Here is a 15,367-nt window from a genome sequence, read left to right as displayed (position 1 = left end):
CAGGTTAGTAAAACCTGTTTTTCCGCAGAATAAAGCCACAAATAGCTTTTATAAGGCCACCTTAGAAATCAGAATGCTACCCTGGACATGAGCGTATGTTTAGCTCACAGGGCTTATAGGCGGTGACAGAATCCCTTTAATCATATACATAAATATGATAATTTGGGGCAGGGTAATGAGCCCAGTCCTCCACACCATAGAGCAGTGTGCAGATACTGCATATATTTGGAAAATGTAATAAAAAGTTTGTGAAAGAAAAAAAAAGAAAACCTCCCTGAAATTAGTTTTTGCAGGTTGGGATGTCTGATGTTCCCTAAAAGAAATCACAGAAAAAAAAGATAATAGTGCACTAACAAAATAGATGCAAGCATTATATATGGACTAAGCCCTCACTCTGATGTAATAAAATCTGAGACCCTTAGGCCCCTTTCACATGGGCGAGAATTCCGTGCGGGTGCAATGCGTGAGGTAAACGCATTGCACCCGCACCGAATCCGGACCCATTCAGTTCAATGGGGCTGTTCAGATGAGCGGTGATTTTCACGCATCACTTGTGTGTTGCGTGAAAATCGCAGCATATTCTTTATTCTGCGTTTTTCACGCAACGCAGGCCCCATAGAGATGAATGGGTCTGCGTGAAAATCGCATAGCATCCGCAAGCAAGTGCGGATGCGGTGCGATTTTCACGCATGGTTGCTAGGAGATGATAGGGATAAGCAACTCCATTAAAGTAAATTTACTGTATTATTTTCCCTTATAACATGGTTATAATGGAAAATAATAGCATTCTTAATACAGAATGCTTACTAAAATGTGGCATGAGGGGTTAAAAAATAAATAAAAATTAACTCACCTCCTCCACTTGTTTGCACAGCCAGCATCGTCTTCTTTCTTCTTCTTTCAGGACCTGCAAAAGGACCTTTGATGACGTAATCGCGCTCACCATTTGGTAAGCGCGATTACGTCATCAAAGGTCCTTTGGCAGGTCCTGAAAGAAGAAGAAAGAAGATGATGTAGGCTGCGCGAACAAGAGGATGAGGTGAGTTAATTATTATTTTTTTTAACCCCTCATGCCACATTTTTGTAAGCATTCTGTATTAAGAATGCTATTATTTTCCATTATAACCATGTTATAAGGGAAAATAATAAAATCTACAGAACACCTAACCCAAACCCGAACTTCAGTGAAGAAGGCGGGGTTCGGGTCTGGGTACCACAATCAGTTTTTTCTCACGCGTGTGCAAAACGCATTGCACTCGCACGAAAAAAACTGAGCAACGCAATGCAATCACAGTCAAAACTGACTGAAATTGCGTACGCACTAGCATGATTTTCCCTGATCGCAGACGCAACCCATCCGGACCTAATCCGGATACACTCGTCTGCAAGGGGCCTTAGCCAATATATTTTGATTAAAACACATCTGTGCCCACCTACCCAGCGCCAAGGTGGTCTCAGGTCAGGCGGGTCCTACGCTAAACCTACCTAAGCCGTTGGGCTTCTATGTTCAGGAGCGCAGACTCTGCACATATGGTGTGCTGCTCCTAGTCACCTCTATGTGCATCCAGCAGCCAATGAGAGGAGGAGATATGTTCCCCCTCACAGTAATTTTGGCCAGATATGTTCCCCCTTACAGTAAATATCGTCTGATATGTTCCACTCACAGTAATTACGGCCAGATATGTGCCCCCTCACAGTAATTATGACCCAGATATATGCCTCCTTCATAGTAGTTATGACCAGATATGTTCCCCCTCACAGTAATAATGGCCAGATATGTGCCCCCTTACAGTAGTTATGACCAGATATGTGCCTCCTTTACAGTAGTTATGACCAGATATGTTCCCCCTCACAGTAATAATGGCCAGATATGTTCCCCCTCACAGTAATTATGACCAGATATGTGCCTCCTTCATAGTAGTTATAACCAGATATGTTCCTGCTTACAGTAGTTATGACCAGATATGTTCCCCCTCACAGTAATAATACCCAGATATGTGCCTCCTTCACAGTAGTTATGACCAGATATGTGCCTCCTTCAGAGTAGTTATGACCAGATATATTCCCCCTCACAGTAATTATGGCCAGATATGTTCCCCCTCACAGTAATTACAGCCAGATATGTGCCCCTCACAGTAATTACAGCCAGATATGTGCCCCTCACAGTAATTACAGCCAGATATGTGCCCCCTCACAGTAATTATGACCAGATATGTGCCTCCTTCACAATAGTTGTGACCAGATATATTCCCCCTCACAGTAATTACGGCCAGATATGTGCCCCCTTATTAGTAATTATGACCAAATATGTGCCTCCTTCACAGTAGCTATTGCAACGTGCCAGTCCGCCAGGGAGAACGCGTGAGGTTCACAGTGGGCCGAAAGTTACAACAGTTCATCGGTTACTCACGGTTTAGCAGATGCCTCCCTGGGCCAGCAGTGCAGTGAAGGGGAGAACAGCACCGGATTCTCCGGGGCACACTCTATTACAGGGGACACCGGCCAGGTGGTGATTGAGGTGCCCTTGATGGTGATTGGGTTTCTGAGTGCTGTGCGGCTGGGCCCCTGACTTATGTAATGTCGTGACGCCAGCACCTTAGTTGTGCAAAATGATAAAAGTGGTTGTAGTATGGAGTTAGAAGAATGAGGGAGGTTTGAATCCAACTGAGAACTTTACTGTAACCAGGTTCTTGATAACAGTTTACATCCAGATAATAAAACAGTCTCTTATGAACATGGAAGTTGGATGTGATGAATCCAAGTAACAGGCTGTACTTGTAGTTATGTCTCAGGCTATCTTAGTTAGTTATGTACTCACTGATATCCAGCTCTTTGCCTTGCTTCAGTCTCAGTAGAGGTAGTCCAAGTCTTTATCTTCTACACACAAGTGATGCAACAGATATCTTATCTGTCCTTAAAATAACGGTGAGGCTGCCAGAAGCTAATAAATCCTTCACCTAGATACAAAGGCGCCTAGAGCCTAGAATAATGGCTATTGTCCTTCCTTTGTCTTTCCACAATAAACTTAGCAAAATCCACTTGATACTCCAGAGGAGTAGACGGTAGAATACAGACTTCACCTCTGCCTATTTTCCTGGCTTGATACTGAGATGTAAATTGGCTTCTCTGGGCCGTGGAGCCCAAGATAAAGCTGAGAGGGGTCCTCTCCTTCCCCCGTGCTCCTCACTCCATCTCCTTCTTCCTCCAAAACCTAACTCCAAGTCTCTAACTAGGCCTGAACTGTGTTATATATACTGTGGTGCTACCCCGATCTAGTGGTGGCATGTTTGTAGTGCACCTAACAGCCTGGTAACAGGGATTCTACATAAGAATAAAATACAGCATGATATAACATATGACATAACAAGCTTTTGCAGTGCCCAGACCACGTACACAAGTGGGACTCTGCATTATGACCAGATATGTTCTCCCTCACAGTAAATATGGTCTGATATGTTCCCCTTACAGTAATTCTGGCCAGATATATGCCCCTCACAGTAATTATGGCCAGGTATGTTCCCCCTCACAGTAATTATGGCCAGATATGTGCCCCCTCACTGTAGTTATGACCAGATATGTGCCCACTTCACAGTAGTTATGACCAGATATGTGCCCCCTTCACAGTAGTTATGACCAGATATGTTCCCCCTCACAGTAATTATGACCAGATATGTTCCCCCTCACAGTAATTATGACCAGATATGTTCCCCCTCACAGTAATTATGACCAGATATGTTCCCCCTCACAGTAATTATGACCAGATATGTGCCCCTCACAGTAATTATGGCCAAATATGTTCCCCCTCACAGTAATTATGACCAGATATGTGCCCCCTTCACAGTAATTATGGCCAGATATGTTCCCCCTCACAGTAATTATGACCAGATATGTTCCCCCTCACAGTAATTATGACCAGATATGTTCCCCCTCACAGTAATTATGACCAGATATGTGCCCCTCACAGTAATTATGGCCAAATATGTTCCCCCTCACAGTAATTATGACCAGATATGTGGCCCCTCACAGTAATTGTGGCCAGATATCTGACCCTTCACAGTAATTATGACCAGATATGTGCCTTCTCACTGTAGTTATGACCAGATATGTTCCCCCTCACAGTAATTTTGGCCAGATATGGTTCTCCTCACAGTAGTTATGACCATATATGTGCCTCCTTCACAGTAATTACAGACAGATATGTGCCCCCTCACCGTAATTATGGCAATATATGTTCCCCCTCACAGTAATTACAGCCATATGTGCCCCCTCACAGTAATTATGGCCAGATATGTTCTCCTCACAGTAATTATGGCCAGATATGGTTCCCCTCACAGTAATTATGGCCAGATATGTGCCCCCTCACAGTAGTTATGACCAGATATGTGCCTCCTTCACAGTAATGCCAGACAGATATGTGCCCCCTCACAGTAATTATGGCAATATATGTTCCCCCTCACAGTAATTACAGCCATATGTGCCCCCTCACAGTAATTATGGCCAGATATGTGCCCCCTCACAGTAATTATGGCCAGATACATTCCCCCTCACAGTAATTATGGCCAGGTATGTTCTCCTCACAGTAATTATGGCCAGATATGTGCCTCCTTCACAGTAATTACAGACAGATATGGGCCCCCTCACAGTAATTAAGGCAATATATGTTCCCCCTCACAGTAATTATGGCCAGATATGTGCCCCCTCACAATAATTATGGCCAGATACGTGCCCCCTCACAGTAATTATGGACAGATACGTGCCACCTCACAGTAATTATGGCCAGATATGTGCCCCCTCACAATAATTATGGCCAGATATGTGCCCCCTCACAGTAATTATGGCCAGATATGTTCTCCTCACAGTAATTATGGCCAGATATGTGCCTCCTTCACAGGAAGGAAAACAAAAACAGTAAATTCTCACCTGGTTCCTCCGATGATCACAGCTCAGATGCCGACGCTCCCCGGCAAAATACAGGTACACATTGCACTGCTATATAGGATGAGAAGATTCTCAGCCTGCACCGCTCCACCTACACAGACCAGCAGCGCAATGTGCAAAGGCATCATGCTGCTGCTGTGGAGTGCTGGCAGCTGAATGGTGGAGCAGGGAGCAGGACATACCTCAGCTGCTCTGGGACCGCGGGACAGCCACTGAAAGGGACGGTTGGGAGGTATGGATATATAGATAGAACCTGATAGATATACAGAAATAACCTGATAGATATTTAGATAGAACTTGATAGATATATAGTGTGGTGATGTGTACAGTATAAGTGCCTGGAGGCGTGTATATCCCACCCAGATAACTCAGCTGGGTGAGATGACTGAAATCTAGAAAGCTACAGTGGTTTCAGCAAAGTGTAGTTTGCTGAGACAGTTTTGTCTAGATGTTGTTCTGGGCTGGATTTCATGTGGACTGGGGGATAGGTTTGGTAGTGGGATCTGCCAGTCCACAGGCCTGTTGCTGTAATCAAGGAGGGATAAAACAACCCTCTGTGTATGACTTGGAGGGAGAAAGGCTGAGGAAGCCTGAGAGGCTCTGTGTAGTCTAAGCCAGGAGGGCTAAAGGGCCATGAGACTTTGTAAAGCCTGAAGTTTGGGGGGGTCCAGCGATGCCTATGGAAAGAGGGTCAGAGTCGGCAGGACTTCTGGACCATCTTTCCCCAAGTGTGCTGGTGTGGTCACAGCCTGGAGGCTGCTGGACCGTATATGGCTGAGGAGGCCGGATCTAATCCCGTGTGTGAACGGCGCTCTATAGGTGAGATAGAGACAACACGTGTATTAGTTAGAACCCAGACAGAGCCCAAAATGCTTTTTTTGACACTTATTTTATTTTATTTTTTTTTAACCCTTTAAGGACATAGGGCGTACAGGTACGCCCTTGTGCCCTGGTACTTAAGGACACAGGGCGTACATGTACGCCCTGTGTATTTTCGATCACTGCCGTGCGGCTGGCAGTGATCGGAACCCTGTGCCTGCTCAAATCATTGAGCAGGCACCTAGGCTAAATGCGCGGGGGGGTCCCGTGACCCCCCCATGTCGGCGATCGCGGCAAACCGCAGGTCAATTCAGACCTGCGGTTTGCTGCGATTTCTGCAGTTTCTGATCCCCGCGGTCAGGGACCCCGGGGATCAGAAACTGCAGAAATCAGAAACTTTAGTATTCCTAAAATATATCTGTATCCCCCCCCTGCACCCCTGAGTGATTTTAGCCCGGTGGGAGGTGCAGGGGGAGGGTTGCGGGCGGTGCGGGAGGCGGGTGGTGCGGCAGGCGGGATCGCGATCCCCCGCCCGCCTCCCCTTGAATAATCGTTGGCTTCTAGTGGGTATACCAGGGTGCCAGCACATTGCTGGCACCCTGGTATAAACGGCTGACATCTGCGATGCGATGTCAGCCGTTTAACCCTTTCCATACCGCGGTCCGTACGGACCGCTGTATGGAAAAGGTTAACAGCTCAGGGAGCTCCCTCCCTCTCCCATCGGGTGGCTGCTGTGCCTTTGCAGCCCCCCGATGGAGAGGGAGAGAGCCCCCAGACAGCCACCCGACAGCCCCGTCCTTACCCTTCCCCGTCTGCGCAGTTCTGACCACTACTGAGCAGACGGGGAAGGTTCCCATGGCAACAGGACGCCATCTCAGGCATCCTGCTGTCCATGGTGCTGAACAGATCTGTGCTAAAAGGCATAGATCTGTTCAGACAAAGTGTAAAATACAGTACAGTACAATATATATTGTACTGTACTGTATTATACAGACATCAGACCCACTGGATCTTCAAGAACCAAGTGGGTCTGGGTCCAAAAAAAAGTTGGGCAATGTGTTTTGGGGTGTCATTTTACATATACCCATGCTGGGTGAGATAAATATCTCGGCAAAAGACAACTTTTCCCATTTTTTTATACAAAGTTGGCATTTGACCGAGATATTTCTCTCACCCAGCATGCCCAACTTCTCCTGAGTACGGCGATACCAGTTGTGTGACACTTTTTTGCAGCCTAGGTGGGCAAAGGGGCCCACATTCCAAAGAGCACCTTTAGGATTTCACAGGTCATTTTTTACACATTTTGATTTCAAACTACTTCCCACACATTCTATGTTAGAAAGTATATTATAAGTATATCACACCCCTCTATATCACACCTATCGATAGCACACCTATACCAGTCCTTAAAAGGACTTTTGTGGCCCTATTAGCTAGCGTTTGGTGTCCCTAACAGCCTGCCCCTGCTCCACAAAGCAACCTCTCCCTACACTGGTAAAAGACAGAATGTAAAATGGCTGCCAGATCGGGTTCTGTTATAGGGTGGGGGAAGGGGTGTCCATGTGCTGAAACGTCTCAATTGTCTGTCCTGTCCCACCTGATGGATGTGTAATGGTTCAAAGTTCGGCACAATGCAAAATAATATGGCGCCGGCGGACATCGCCATAGGTTCGCCTGTTCGGCGAACGAGCAAAGTTCGCCGCAAAACGACCGTCGGGCGAACCGCAAGGCCATCTCTATTGAAGATTGCTATGCTGTACACTTTACACAGGCGAGACCACAGGGTGTAAACACTCTCCACACTCTACCTAGCACAGTATGCCACTCTCTACACAGGCATTTCCCTTATGTGCAAAACTGATGTTCTATTCCTCCAGGCCTTGCCACAGATCCTTTGAACTTTTGCAGGTGCAAAGGCTAGGAATGGTCAGCTGCCCTGCCAAGTGCTCCTCTCTGCTGTAGGTATCACTGCTCCCACTTCTACCTAGGGCGATGTGCCAATATGCAAGTGTCACCCACCACCACTTGCTAGCTAACCACCAGTTGCTGCAGCGTTCTCAGTAGACTCACGCTTCTGATCATGAGGTCTGTTCATGCACTGCATCTTATACACTACAGGAACATGCTACACAGCTTGGGGACATCCTAGGTGTAACCCCCCCCCACACACACACACACACACACTGACCCCGACTAAACCAAGCATTGCAGATTGCATGGCTGTTAACCCCTTTTTAACAGGCACATACAAACCATACATTACTCACAGTGAGGTTTACATAAATTACAGTGTGGTTTCACACACACAATACATATGTGTAGCCCCCATCAACGTCCTATCTGAGGGTGTAAGGCTCACATGAGCGTTATCCCTGTTTCACAGGTCACCTGTGATGTCACCACTTACAATATACATATTACACATCATAAGTATCATGGCATTTAACTCGCATACATAGCATCATGCTGGCATCTCACAGCGGGATAGCATGTCACGTACATGAGATAAATGGGTATATAGCCGTCTCTTACCTGTTTACATCCCTGCCATGTACATGGTGTTTAGGGAAGCATTACATCTCAGTGCAGTAATCCCAGTCTTCTTACATGTAATCTGATTACATCTGTCAATCTGCATGGTATAAACCATATAGGTCTGTGTAATGGACTGAGCTGGAATACAGTCGGGTGTATACTAGAGATAGCCCCCAACTCCTACCTCTGGTGCTTTATTTCACAGTATGTGGTTACTCAGTGATTTCCATTCTAAGATTATGAGTAGTGATGAGCGGCAGGGGCAATATTCGAATTTGTGATATTTTGCGAATATTTGGACTTCGAGAATTCGTTATCTCCAGTCATTATTTTATTATTTGCGGAAATCGGCAATTTCGCACTCCGAAAATTCGCATTACGAAAATTTGTAATCGACACTACTCCTAAAGTCAAAGATATTGCAGCCTTCTCATTGGCCCACAAGCTAGAAGCAGGGAGGGATCATGTGTACTGATTTAAAAAAAATCTCGAATATTCGAAATTACAAATATATATTACTATATTCTAAATATTCGCAAATTCTCGAAGTACCGATATTCGCGATAAAAAAATTGCAATTCGAATATTCGTGATCAACACTAATTATGAGCAGTGCTACCCATCGCTCTGACATCAGGAGGTCAGATCTGCTCACCTCTCTCATCAGGACCTCAGAGCTTCAGTGGTTCTGCAGTTGAATACAAAGAAAAAAGGAGTAGAAGTGTAGTGTACGGGAGCTGTAATGCCCGTCACTACAGTAGGGTCACTGGTGTGCTGTCGTTTCTCCTTATTTAAGGGAAAGTTGGTATAAGTCATCTTTATAAAATGTAATGTAATGTAATGCTATGTACTTCCCTGTTACTGTAAAATGTGCATGTACAGGCCTGCTAGGGGTGTCATTCCAGCTCTTAGTCACTAGAGGGAGCTAGGGAGCCCTAGTTTATATAAGGCCCAGTTAGGGTAAGGAGAGGCAGTCTTGAGTCTAGAGTTAAAGAGTTGGAGTTGGAGATTAGACCATGTCAGAGTCAAGTCCAGGCCTGAAGCCTGTAGACCAGGAGAGGGTATTGCAGTCCCTGTAACCGGGTTCCAGATCCAAGGAGAAGGTTCCCCTCCTGAGTTCATATATGCAGAAGCAGGAATACCACAGTTAACCAGCCTGAGGAAACTGAGAGAGACAGAGGCAAGTCCAGAAAAGCAAGAGGTACTAAAGACAACAGAGGAGGTACTTGATAATTATAAAACCAAGGATATACGCCAGAGCTAGGGCATCGGGCCTTGGAGAAGAGTTTCTATGTTCCAGGATCAGTCAGGAATAGAGTGCAAGCCGCCTGTACTGCAAGTCCTGTGTTTAACACTCTGAAGTCACCTTGCTATATATATTGCCTGCATCAAATGTACTGCAACCAACTGTCTGCAAAGGAACTGCGCTTCCATCTATGTCCATATATGATGACTACTAAAGTTTGAGTTCTGTTTTAACATCACGTGGTTCCTCAGTTATTCCTGCTATCAGCAAACGGCGTGCCACCGTTTAATTGGCACTGGCGTCACGAACATTACTTATCATCACCTGCCCTTGCAGAGAGTCAGCTGTCTCAGGTTAGTGTCACAATTGCACTACAACACCCAGGAACATTTTTAAACCTAACTTGAGTACGCTGCAGAAGCAGTTCTGTATGACATGTACAGTACATAAAGGGGCACGCCCATTTCGGACATTGAGGGCATATTGCTAGGATAAACCATCAATGTCAGAGAGGTGTAGGTCCCGCCACTGGAACTCACTCCAATCTCCAGAACGGGGAGAGCAAAATAAAGGAGAGTACATCGCGCATGCGTGGCGTGTTCTCCATTCACTGCTGTGGGAGTCCTGGAAATAGCGCACTCAGCTATTTTCGCGCAAGTCACATAGCGGTGAATATAAAGGGCACTGCACGTGCAAGGTCACCTCTCCATTCACAACCAGTGGTCTCCATAGCAGTGAACGGAGGGTGGCTGTGCATGTGCAGCTGCTCTCTGTTCACGTTGGGGGTCCCAGTCTGGAGATAGGAACAGGTCCTACTGTATCTGACATTGAGGGTATGCCATCAGTGTCTGTGATGCTAATATTCTTTAACAATCCAACTGGATTATTAGAGCTGGAGGCTAGGAGCAGCTGTGTACTGGTGTGTGTGCTATTTTGTGTAATGCTGGTTTTACTGACATCCAGGTTTAGGCCTCATGCACACGTCCATATGTGTTTTCTGGTCTGCCAGCCGTGGATCCACCGGCCATGTGCATGCCAACATTATTTTTTCACCTCCCATAGGAATGTCCTATTCTTGTTCCCAAAGCAACATGTTCTATCTTTTTTGCAGGGCTGTGGACAGCACAGTCGGACCCCCACCAGTCTGATATTGATGACCTATCTTGAGGATAGATAATCAATACAGAAAACCAGACAACCCCTTTAAGCCAGACACAATGCCATGTAGGGCTAGCTCTGCTAAATGTAATGATAACCTTTACTTAGCGATCTGTTCCTTTATTCTGGAGAAAAAGTACTTTTAATCCATATGCAAATGAGCCGTTAAGTGCACTGAGGGCGGACCCAAGTCCTTCTGTGTTTCCCCTGCTTCCTCTTCAAGCCCCTCCCACTCCTTGACTGACAGTGCTAGGCGAGGTGACTATGCAGGAACCTATTATTGGGGCACTGTACGGCACTGGTATTTGCTAAATTTCTGTGATTATATGGGGGTTCTGTGGCATTGATATTTAAAGGGAATGTGTTATCAGAAAATGGCCTATTGTCTAAATCTCTTTTTAAGTTTAACAAATTTTTTAAGAATTTTTTATGTTATTTATAATTTTCCAACAAAAAACATAAAATCCTTCAGTTTTCACACTGGCCACTAAGCTTAATAATAGGCGACACTTCTTGGTCTGTACAGATAACTTTACTGCAGTTATCTGCTTATCTGTCATAATAATCCTGCCTGTAATATCACCTCTGTGTATAGATAAAACATGATCCACCATTCACAATAGGTGATTATCAAAGCTTATCTATTCTTTCCTTGTACAATGACCTCTGCACAGGTCACAGATCATGCCTAAAAAACTCTCCCATAGAAGTCACTGAGGTCCCCTCCTGACCATTGCATCTATGGACCATGGGACTGCCGTAAAGCAATTTTCTTAATGTTTTCTAAATGCTGATAAGAGCAGCTCAGGCAAGATGGCCGCCCCCGTAATCATGTTCAGAAAACAGAATTAAAAAAATCTGCAAGGAGATGTGTTACTATCTGATTTTAACTGGCAGAAAGAAATGTTGGTGCCACATTTCCTTAACCACCTCAGCTCCTCTAGCTTAAACCCCCTTAATGACCAGACCACTTTTTACAATTCTGCAATTCAGTCTTTGATAAAAAAAAAAATGTTTGGGTAAAAAAAAAAATGGTTTGGGTAAAAGTTATAGCGTTTACAAACTATGGTACAAAAATGTGAATTTCAGCTTTTTGAAGCAGCTCTGACTTTCTGAGCACCTGTCATGTTTCCTGAGGTTCTACAATGCCCAGACAGTAGAAAAACCCCACAAATGACCCCATTTCGGAAAGTAGACACCCTAAGGTATTCGCTAATGGGCATAGTGAGTTCATAGAACTTTTTATTTTTTGTCACAAAATAGCAGAAAATGATGATTTATTTATTTTTATTTTTTTTCCTTACAAAGTCTCATATTTCACTAACTTGTGACAAAAAATAAAAACTTCCATGAACTCACTATGCCCATCACGAAATACCTTGGGGTGTCTTCTTTCCAAAATACCCAAGGTATTTCGTGATGGGCATAGTGAGTTTATGGATGTTTTTATTTTTTGTCACAAGTTAGTGGAATATGAGACTTTGTAAGAAAAAAATAAATCATCATTTTCTGCTAACTTGTGACAAAAAATAAAAAATTCTAGGAACTCGCCATGCTTCTCACGGAATACCTTGGGGTGTCTTCTTTCCAAAATGGGGTCACTTGTGGGGTAGTTATACTGCCCTGGCATTTTAGGGGCCCTAAAGCGTGAGAAGTAGTTTGAAATCAAAATGTGTAAAAAATGCCCTGTGAAATCCTAAAGGTGCTCTTTGGAATGTGGGCCCCTTTGCCCACCTAGGCTGCAAAAAAGTGTCACACATGTGGTATCGCCATACTCAGGATAAGTTGGGCAATGTGTTTTGGGGTGAAATATCTCTCTAAAAGACAACTTTTCCCATTTTTTTTTTATACAAAGTTGGCATTTGACCGATATATTTATCTCACCCAGCATGGGTATATGTAAAATGACACCCCAAAACACATTGCCCAACTTCTCCTGAGTACGGAGATACCACATGTGTGACACTTTTTTGCAGCCTAGGTGCGCAAAGGGGCCCAAATTCCTTTTAGGAGGGCATTTTTAGACATTTGGATTCCAGACTTCTTCTCACGCTTTAGGGCCCCTAAAATGCCAGGGCAGTATAAATACTCCACATGTGACCCCATTTTGGAAATAAGACACACCAAGGTATTCCGTGAGGGGCATGGCGAGTTCATAGAAATTTTTTATTTTTTTTGGCACAAGTTAGCGGAAATTATTATTATTTTTTTTTTCTCACAAAGTCTCCCTTTCCGCTAACTTGTGACAAAAAATTCAATCTTTCATGGACTCAATATGTCCCTCAGCGAATACCTTGGGGTGTCTTCTTTCCGAAATGGGGTCACATGTGGGGTATTTATACTGCCCTGGCATTTTAGGGGCCCTAAAGCGTGAGAAGAAGTCTGGAATATAAATGTAAAAAAATTTTTACGCATTTGGATTCCGTGAGGGGTATGGTGAGTTCATGTGAGATTTTATTTTTTGTCACAAGTTAGTGGAATATGAGACTTTGTAAGAAAAAAACAAAAAAACAAAAACCCAAAAAATCTATTTCCGCTAACTTGTGACAAAAAAAAAATCTTCTATGAACTCGCCATGCCCCTCAACAGTGATCTTTTTATAGCGCAGCAGCGATTTTACGGTGTTTTTGCAGTGATCAGAAAAAAATAATTTCTGTCACTGCGGTGGGGCGGACTGAACGCAAGTGTGCGCACAAGATCAGGCCTGATCGGGCGAACACTGCGTTTTTTGTAGAGCCTATAAAACATGTCCTATTCTTGTCCGCAAAACACATACGGACGTCTGAATGGAGCCTGACAGGGGGGTGATCAGTGACAAGGGGGTGATCAGTGACAAGCGGGTGATCAGGGAGTCTATATGGGGTGATCAGGGGTTAATAAGGGGTTAATAAGTGACAGGGGGGGTGTAGTGTAGTGGTGTTTGGTGCTACTTATTACTGAGCTGCCTGTGTCCTCTGGTGGTCGATCCAAGCAAAAGGGACCACCAGAGGACCAGGTAGCAGGTATATTAGACGCTGTTATCAAAACAGCATCTAATATACCTTTAAGGGATTAAAAAAATCGGATCTACAGCCTGCCAGCGAATGATCGCCGCTGGCAGGCTGCAGATCCACTCGATTACCTGCAGTTCCTGTGAACGCGCGCGCCTGTGTGTGCGCATTCACAGGAAATCTCGTGTCTCACGAGATGACGTGCCGGCACGTCCACTCGGAATAACAGGGCGGCCACAAAGACGCAATCCTGCGTACGGCGGTCCTGTAGTGGTTAAAGGGCATCTGTCAGCAGATTTGTGCCTATGACACTGGCTGACCTGTTACATGTGCACTCGGCAGCTGAAGACATCTGTGTTGGCCCTATGTTCATATGTGCCCACATTGCTGAGAAAAATGATGTTTTAATATATGCAAATGAGCCTCTAGGAGCAATGGGGGCGTTACTGTTACACCTAGAGGCTCTGCTGTCTCTGTAACTGCTGTGTCCTCTCCACTTAGATTGACAGAGCCAGGCAGTGAAAACATCATAATGCCTGGCCTGTGAAATCAAAGTGGAAAGGCCGGGACAGTACAACCTACTGCTTTGTTCATTTCGGCGGGCTCGGAGGTACAGGTAAGTGTTTTTGAGATCTGTCAGGATCCTAGCTGTAGGACCTTCACCAGCTGTGGATAGGGGATAACTTTTAACAAAACTGGAATACCCCTTTAAGGACCGCCCTCTGTCTTTTGACGGCAGGTGTTGTAGCAGTTGAAGGGGGGTTATCGGCCTTAGTTCTTCACAGCTGGGGTTGGTGGAAGCTCTGATCCCAGCTGTGAACTCCTTGACTGGTTTCCCAGTGATCTAACTGGAGGATGGGATAGCTACGTGCAGGACCTAACAGCAGCCTATGTGATAGTCAGGGGCGGATTGGCCATAGACCTTACAGGGAAATTTCCCGGTGGGCCGATGCCCAGGGGGCCGCCTGAGCCCTCCTAATGGCCGGCCAGTGAACGTATTTGTGGATGTATCTTGTGCTGGGGGCAGTATTTTGTGATAGACTGTGGTGTTTGGCTCTGTTGGGGGTGGTATAATGTGCCACAATATGGTATTGCTGGCCCTGTCTTCCATCAGTTTGGACCAGACTACAAAATGGGGCCACTTTTAGTATTTTTTCCAGGGCCACTATAAGTTCCCAGTCCGCCCCAGGTGATAGTGACACAAAGCATACTGTTTTACAATACAAGAGTATGCAAATACAATACAGGTTTCAAATAAAATCATATAGTAATCTCATAGTAGGATTCAAAAACTGTTATGTATAATGTAGTAATAAAAAAATAAAAATTGCAAAAAAAACTGAGGTAACAACCTAAAGTCACTTCTTTGTAGACGTTCAAGCGGCACGCTTGACAACTGAGACGCAACGCAAACTGTGTGCTACGTCATATGCGCGCCGACTGAAGTCGAGGCTCATATTGACTTTGAAACGCAATCTTGCGTTCCTCGTACCGGAAGCTACTCCCGACCCGGCCTGTAGTTCCGGGGTCTTGCAGGGAGCGCTCTTTGGGAACATGCTGTGTATGAGATAGTTACAGCCGAGGGAAAGAAGGTATGTAAGTATGTTTCTGTACTTCAGCCGTACGGGGCTGTGAACGTGCCAGTGAGTAAGGTTAATGGCAGGTCGGATATGAGAGCAAT

At 45.1% G+C, this 15,367-nt stretch overlaps 1 protein-coding gene across 3 annotated transcripts in view; it reads left to right on the top strand.

The window, feature by feature from the left end:
- Positions 1–14,027: 14,027 nt before the first annotated feature.
- Positions 14,028–15,367, top strand: part of GPR161 (G protein-coupled receptor 161) — a 43,273-nt gene continuing 41,933 nt past the window's right edge. The window contains exon 1 of one of the 3 annotated variants that reach the window (XM_040423849.1): positions 14,028–14,040. The gene's annotated coding sequence lies outside the window, so the exon portion shown is untranslated. Of the gene's footprint in view, positions 14,041–15,189; positions 15,283–15,367 lie in introns of those variants that run through there. The other 2 variants (XM_040423846.1, XM_040423847.1) reach the window with 2 other exon arrangements.

Source organism: Bufo bufo, chromosome 3 (assembly GCF_905171765.1).
Source record: "Bufo bufo chromosome 3, aBufBuf1.1, whole genome shotgun sequence".
Lineage (NCBI taxonomy): Eukaryota > Metazoa > Chordata > Amphibia > Anura > Bufonidae > Bufo > Bufo bufo.
This window is presented reverse-complemented; position numbering and strand designations above follow the sequence as displayed.